Here is an 8492-nt window from a genome sequence, read left to right on the forward strand (position 1 = left end):
GGAGAATGACTGTCGACGAGTCTTGCATGGTGCCCCAACGGTCCAACAGACTAAGGGATGGGTAAAGGTAAAGATAATTACAATAAAAAATAAATAACTTAGATTTGTAATATATTATACGGTATTAAATTATTACATAGCTGATCTATATCGACAAATAAATTTGAATAGGAAAGAAATATCAGGTTCATTAACTGACAACGGCTGTATTCTGAATATCGCGCATAACCCACTAAGCATTCTAGGCTAAAAAAATTTATTGATTGCTTCCCCTTTTCTAGATACTGATCCCAAAATAGCGAACCGTATTTTTGAGCATATACCCCCGCATGTACGTATAACCCGCACATGCGTATGCCCCGTACAAATTGCAAAACACAAAGTCGTACAACCCGCACCCTTATATTCCCCGCATGCTGCCAAGATGCTTCGCTTATCGGAAGAGGAAAGTGAATATGATGCAAGTTTCGATGGCTTCACTAACTATGGCGAGGACAGTGAGATTCGTGAAACTGGCGATGGATAGCGGATGGATTGGGTGCATTGTAAGCTATGCGTCTTAACATTACCGGTAACAGCTAATTAGTTGTATACTGACTTGTCACTTGTTAATGGTATATTAAAGATTCTCCGCCACATCGGCACAATTTGTTTTCTTGTAGTTTATAATAAGATGTTCCTAAAACTTTTAAATGTACACTTCACAACCACACAGCGAACTATAGGAGGTTTAAAAACCCACCTGTATGTCCATAGTATCCGTTACGCTATTTTTATGAGTAAAGTACATTTGGCTAACCCGCACCTTCGTATACCCCGCACTGCTGCAATTCGTTCAATAAAAACTTGTTTAACACGCGGGTTATATATATGCGAAAATACGGTACATTACATTAGGATTTCTATCTAAAGTTATACATCAAACCAAGGTATCCTTGGAATTCCAACCTACAAATTATATTTTTCTCTCCTTTACCCCCCCCCCCACACACCCCACCTTTTTCTTCCTGTCTCTCCAGATTCAAGCCCCACCCCCTCTTGAAGAGTTTTATTATCTTGATACTAAATAGTTGTCCCTTTCAGACCTATGGGACAAATGATGTTCTGGTCCTCTGTTTCTTTGGCCAACGGTCCACGAGCAGGATGTCAGGTGACCAGCACAACGGCCAACCGCTTTTATTTTCCCCAACTGATTAGAGGTGTAATTTCGTTATAAAACGCTATCGCCATATTACAAGTTCTTCAGGGAACAGTACCAGGAAAAAGAAGAAAAGAGACAGACAGAGAAAGCGATGGGAAGACAAAATAAATGAATGGACGGGCCTGTCATTGCAAGAGGCTTTAACCGAGACAAAAGACAGAGCGGAATGGAGAAAGACGGTTGACAGATCTTGTGTTGTGCCCCAGCGGTCCAACAGATTGTGAGATATGTGTAGATCAAAGAAGTTCGTTTTTTATTATTTATTTATTATTCTAATTATGTATTTTTTTGTGGTCTCTGATAGGGGCATAAAATATATTAGTTTTGTGTGGTCCGTCCGTCCGTTTGTTCGTCGGTCCAGTTTAAAAGTTGAAAAGATATGGAAAATCTGATAGCATGATATTTTAGGTGCAATTCTAGTGCCATTGCTACATTTTTTTGTTTTCTGAAAGCGAACTGTTTGTAAGTATTTATTTTCATAACAATACACCATATTTACAACTTATAACTACTTACTTGTAATATCAATAAACAGAAAGTGGGAAGCTGCGCCAAATATATATGAAACATATCAATATATTTGTAAAGTTTAATTTCGGGATCTATGGGCGCCAGCTCTAATGGGTACCTGACATTAGTTGGGGGAAAGTAATGGCGGTTGGCTCGTTGTGCTGGGTACATGACACCCTTGTTAACCGTAGGCCACAGAAACAGATGGCCTTTACATCATATGCCCTACAGACCACAAGGTCTGAAAGGGAATTCCACTTTTTGCTTTATATATTAAGATATTTGTGCAAAATATGTTTTTCTTTTATAAAATAATGCTATAAAGGTATTTGTATTACTAAAATATGTTGTATTTTTTATCCTACTACATTTTAAGTAAACTGTTTACTTTTAATTTAAATGATAATTAATAGGGTTAGAATATATATATATAATTTAAATATATTATAAACAACATTTCATAATCATTGTTTCGTATTACATGTGGAGAGTAACTTTTCATGTACACTATTACCCCTATACATTAAATCAAACGAAAGATATTGAATGAGAGTTTGTCATTTACGAAATCCTCCGTTTTACTTCAGTTAGGCCAGGTTCATAACCAGCTCTTTGATTCTTTTTGAATACATAAAAATATTAGTAATGTAATAATAATAATAGTAACAACAAGACTCATATATCTCTGTACCTTGTAGTATCATGTCGTCAGTCGGTCTAACTATAGACTATGGAGTGTATGGGGTATCTAGGAGGGGTAGCCCCTCTAGTGGACAGGCAGTCGTACCCTCTTTTTGAGGGTAGCTTGGCTCACTCTTGGTCCCCACTCGGTACCCAACTCTCACCTGTGGCACCCAGACGCTGTAGCATGCGCAGCGGCCACACCCCGGAAACGGCTTTGACTGGCCGGCTAAACCAGGTAGAGGGTATCTGACGTGTTCATGGCACTCAGTACACTGAGGTTCTGTCAAACCTAGCATGTGAAGTCTGGACTTGGCGGCCTGTGCGTAACGTCACAAAACTAGACCAATCGGACAGAAAGGCAACTACCAGCACAGTGCTGTGTAGCACTCAAGAGCAGGACAAGACACACAGAAAGTCTCTGGTCATCCACTGCACCCAAACTTGTCCCCGGTCGTCTTGACCAAATCTTGCTACCGGAAAAGGATGAGCTTTAGGGCGAGAGAGTGAGGTCGACGTGTTGCGCGAATCCTCCTCACTTAAATCCAAATTCCAGCGCAAATCACTTGTCATCCCCCCCCCCCCCCCCAAAATGGTCATCATCGAACCATGATGGACGAACTATAGAATAATATTGGCAACACTTTGATACGTATAATCTTCATTCTTGATTGGCGGAGAAACGGTTGTGGTTGGCTAGTTGCTGATGACTTGTAGATCATAGCGTCTGACATTCATGCTAAAAACAGGGAAAACTTTCTTTCACTTGCCTGGGGCTGGGCTGGGGTCACTTCGGGGGGCTGATTCTGAGTTTGTGTTTCCAAACTGTCTTTGTAACCTTGTTTTTTACTCTTGTGTAAGGTTGTGGTTAGAGTGTATCTTATCTTATATATTAACAGACGTTACTTCAAAAAAGAAGATAATTACGTACTACGCATTTCATGTGTCAATCTAGGTATGCTTGTTAATCAATGACATAAAACTCTGCTAAGTCGTTGGTTTTCCTGTCTGATTCAGGCAACCCGTTCCATTCTGTAGGGGAACTAGGGAGGTGTTTATACGTGTAATGTGTCTATGTGTCTATGATTCAAATTCCAAAAAAGCTTATAGCAAACTGTATCGACACTTACCCTTCCCTTAGACTTACCAGCGGCGTGGCGATGGGGGGAACTGCTGTGCGGGGGACTTGTTTCGATTACATCTAATGTCCAAGCTTTTGTCTCATGAGATGATCCAAAGTCCTTCCACCACCGAAGGGGTCTTTAATAATAGGTTACTGTTGTTTCTAGAGAGGTGTGAATCCAAAATCTTTCCACCACCGAAGGGGGCTTTAGTAATAGGTTACTATTGTTTCTAGAGAGGCGTGAATCTAAAGTCTTTCCACCACCGAAGGGGGCTTTAGTAATAGGTTACTGTTGTTTCTAGGGAGGCGTGAATCTAAAGTCTTTCCACCACCGGAGGGGGCTTTAGTAATAGGTTACTATTGTTTCTAGAGAGGCATGAATCTAAAGTCTTTCCACCACCGAAGGGGGCTTTAGTAATAGGTTACTGTTGTTTCTAGAGAGGCGTGAATCTAAAGTCTTTCCACCACTGAAAGGGGGCTTTAGTAATAGGTTACTATTGTTTCTAGAGAGGCGTGAATCCAAAATCTTTCCACCACCGAAGGGGGCTTTAGTAATAGGTTACTATTGTTTCTAGAGAGGCGTGAATCCAAAATCTTTCCACCACCGAAGGGGGATTTAGTAATAGGTTACTATTGTTTCTAGAGAGGCGTGAATCCAAAATCTTTCCACCACCGAAGGGGGCTTTAGTAATAGGTTACTATTGTTTCTAGAGAGGCGTGAATCTAAAGTCTTTCCACCACTGAAGGGGGCTTTAGTAATAGGTTACTATTGTTTCTAGAGAGGCGTGAATCCAAAATCTTTCCACCACCGAAGGGGGATTTAGTAATAGGTTACTATTGTTTCTAGAGAGGCGTGAATCCAAAATCTTTCCACCACCGAAGGGGGATTTAGTAATAGGTTACTATTGTTTCTAGAGAGGCGTGAATCCAAAATCTTTCCACCACTGAAGGGGGCTTTAGTAATAGGTTACTGTTGTTTCTAGAGAGGCGTGAATCAATTGGATCAATTGTTAGGCACCTCTAATGCAAATAAACCGTATGGAGGTAACACTCAACGTAATCCAATAACACCGGCGAAAGGCCGAACAATTAATACAAGTTAGCCGACGCTGATACTGAATGTCGAACAAGTTTAATAACAATGAAGGGAACCATCGAATGTCAGCTAACTCTCTCCGTCCATAAAATGTTATCTCTTAACCCTTAAAACGCTTGTGGTAGTTCAGCCTCTAAACATCAGAATTGTAATTCCATTTTGTATGCACTCGTAAAACAGTTCAGCAATTTAAGGGTTAATCGTCCTGGAAATACTCTGTTTTACGTCTGCTGATATTTCGTTCCGTCTCTAAAACCTATTCCTTGTTTAGACTAGTTACGTCATTGTCACTAAGTCAAAACTTCACCTAATTCCGAAACAAATAATTTATTCCTAATCGTATCATAACACAATGTTAATACTTGAACTCAACAACACATAAACACTCTTTGCTTTGAAGATAGACTTTTATTTGTGTATGTAATGTTTCTTTTACTCGGCTTGGTTTTATTTTCTCCACAGTAAATATTTGTAAAAAAAAAAATGAATGACATTATCGATGACATTTCCAACGAGACACATTTTCTCATTTTAACAAAAAAGCTCATCCAGCGAAAACGACATGATATTAATGACTAGACATTTTTTTATTGACACGTGATCAAAAGTAGTATAAACATATTACATGATAAGATGTATTTGGACATGTGTATTTAGACATGTAATTGGACATGTGTATTTAGACATGTATTTGGACATGTGTATTTAGACATGCGTATTTAGACATGTGTATTTAGACACGTGAATTTAGACATGTGTATTTAGACATATATTTGGACAAGTGTATTTAGACATGTATTTAGACAAGTGTATTTAGACATGTATTTGGACAAGTGTATTTAGACCTGTGAATTTAGACATGTATTTGGACAAGTGTATTTAGACATGTATTTGGACAAGTGTATTTAGACATGTATTTGGGCAAGAGTATTTCGACCTGTGAATTTAGACATGTATTTGGACAAGTGTATTTAGACATGTATTTGGACAAGAGTATTTAGACATGTATTTGGACAAGAGTATTTCGACCTGTGAATTTAGACATGTATTTGGACAAGTGTATTTAGACATGTAAGATTTGACTTGTATTTAGACAAGTGTATTTAGACATGTGAATTTAGACATGTATTTGGACAAGTGTATTTAGGCATGTGTATTTAGACATGTATTTGGACAAGTGTATTTAGACATGTGTATTTAGACATGTATTTGGACAAGTGTATTTAGACATGTGTATTTAGACATGTATTTGGACAAGTGTATTTAGACATGTATTTGGACAAGTATATTAAGACATGTGAATTAAACATTTGTTTAGACGTGTGTTTTGACATGTTAAGATAATAGACTATCGCTATTTTAAATAATTGTTAACTCTAGGCACTATATGGCTCCTCTAGGCACTATATGGCTCCTCTAGGCACTATATGGCTCCTCTAGGCACTATATGGCTCCTTCTAGGCACTAACGAATATTTAAAATATGCAATGGGCTTTTTGGTCGAGGAATGAACTCTCCGTGTAAAGAATCGAAAGAGACTAAACTAGCTTGACAGATAGACAGAAAAGCAGATAGATAGATAGATAGATAGATAGATAGATGGATAGATAGATAGATAGATAGATAGATAGATAGATAGATAGATAGATAGATAGATAGATAGATAGATAGATAGATAGATGGATGGATAGATAGATAGATAGATAGATAGATAGATAGATAGATAGATAGATAGATAGATAGATAGATAGATAGATAGATAGATAGATAGATAGATAGATAGATAGATAGATAGATAGATAGATGTACTTTCACTACATCTTTTGATGCTTGTTAATGTACTTTGTATAGGGCTGAGGTCTCAATCTAAACCTCTACAGTTCGTATGTATAAAGATTCTAGCTTTCTACTCAATCACATTTACTGTAAGGGGGTCAGAGAAAGACGAAGTACCACACGTGACACTGTTTATCACGTGATATATATAATTTAGTCCAACTTTTTATCACGTGATACGACATTTTCAAAACCCTTTACACAAGGGCACCAACAGGACATGCTCATTCGAATCAATTATGTTTAGGCCTCTATTAACGGAGGCCCTAAACACAATGACATCAAAGTATTATATTTTATTTTATTATAATTTTATTTTTGGTAACTGTAAAATAAATAAAACATTTTTTAAAAGATATTTATTGCGAGGACGGACGTTTAGGACGGTGAAGTAAGGGCAGCAACCTCAACACAAATAACATAAAGATATTAGAGATAAATAATTTGAGTCATAATTTGGTGACGTCACACTAGGGTTAGTGGTAGGCGGGCGGGCGACACCACCCTAAGTGACGCCTCTGGTTATATGATATATGTACACTTGTGTTTTTCTTACATACTGTTTTGCACTATTATTTTTACTTTGAAAATGAATTAATTTTCATTCTCTGGTATATTATTATTGATATTTTTTTATTTTTATTATTATTATTATGATTATTACCATTATTAAGACTAAAAATCAACTGAAACGCCACAATGGCTATCAATGGCTTAGAGGTAAGTAACTGGCAGCATTTGGCCTCTGAAAGAGAAGCCGGTGACCCTTCGCGAAGGCCACTGGACATGGGTTTGAAGCTTAAAGTAAAGCCGTTACAAGCGCCACAATGGCTATCAGTGGCTTAGAGGTGAGCAACTGGCAGTATTTGGCCTCTGAAAGAGAAGCTGGTGACCTCTCGCGAAGACCACTGGACATGGTTTTGAAGCTTAAAGTAAAGCCGTTACCGAAGACAGGCGTAGACATAAATATAAACCTTCAATAGAATATTTCGTACGCAGACGTATTCCTGGAAGGCCAAGTTAATAGAACGTCGCGCTACTAACACGATTGTCGTGGGTTCGATCCCCAATACTACTAAAATTTTTCTTTTTTTTTTTTTTTAATGACGAATAAAATAGTTCCATAGGCTACTATATCAACGTAGAGTGAGAATAGATTTTTGCTTTAACGTGGGTTTTTAAAAAAAATCCACTTCTATCATGAATGAACAGCATCTTACTTTTGATTATTCAGACACAAATTTGTTTCAATTTGTTAAAGTGTTAGAAAAAGTATCACTTCCTTTGGTTGATACTTTGTATCTTGATAGAGGTCTTAGAAGACATTAAGACACAATGTGGACAACGCATTGTAAAATGTGGAAGACACAATTGGGAAGACTCAATGTAAAAGACACAATAGGAAAAAACAATGCTGAAGACACAATGTATAAATTATAATGTAAAAGACAATATAATAGGCACATTATAAAAGACACAGCATAAGACACAATATAAAAGAGACACTAGAAAAGACACACTAGAAAAGTCACACCTTAAAATACACGATATAAAGGACACAATGTGAAAGACACAATGTTGAAGACACAATATAAAATACATAATGTGGAAGACACACTATAAAAGACACCAAGTGTAAGACACACTATGAAAGGCACAAAGTGGAAGACACACTATAAAAGACACTAAGTGGAAGACACACTATAAAAGACACTAAGTGGAAGACACACTATAAAAGACACTAAGTGGAAGACACACTATAAAAGACACTAAGTGGAAGACACACTATAAAAGACACTAAGTGGAAGACACACTATAAAAGACACTAAGTGGAAGACACACTATAAAAGACACTAAATGGAAGACACACTATAAAAGACACTAAGTGGAAGACACACTATAAATAACACTAAGTGGAAGACACACTATAAAAGAAACTAAGTGGAAGACACACTATAAAAGACACTAAGTGGAAGACACACTATAAAAGACACTAAGTGGAAGACACACTATAAAAGACACTAAGTGGAAGACACACTATAAAA

The sequence above is a fragment of the Biomphalaria glabrata genome, chromosome 9 (genome assembly GCF_947242115.1).
Source record: "Biomphalaria glabrata chromosome 9, xgBioGlab47.1, whole genome shotgun sequence".
Lineage (NCBI taxonomy): Eukaryota > Metazoa > Mollusca > Gastropoda > Planorbidae > Biomphalaria > Biomphalaria glabrata.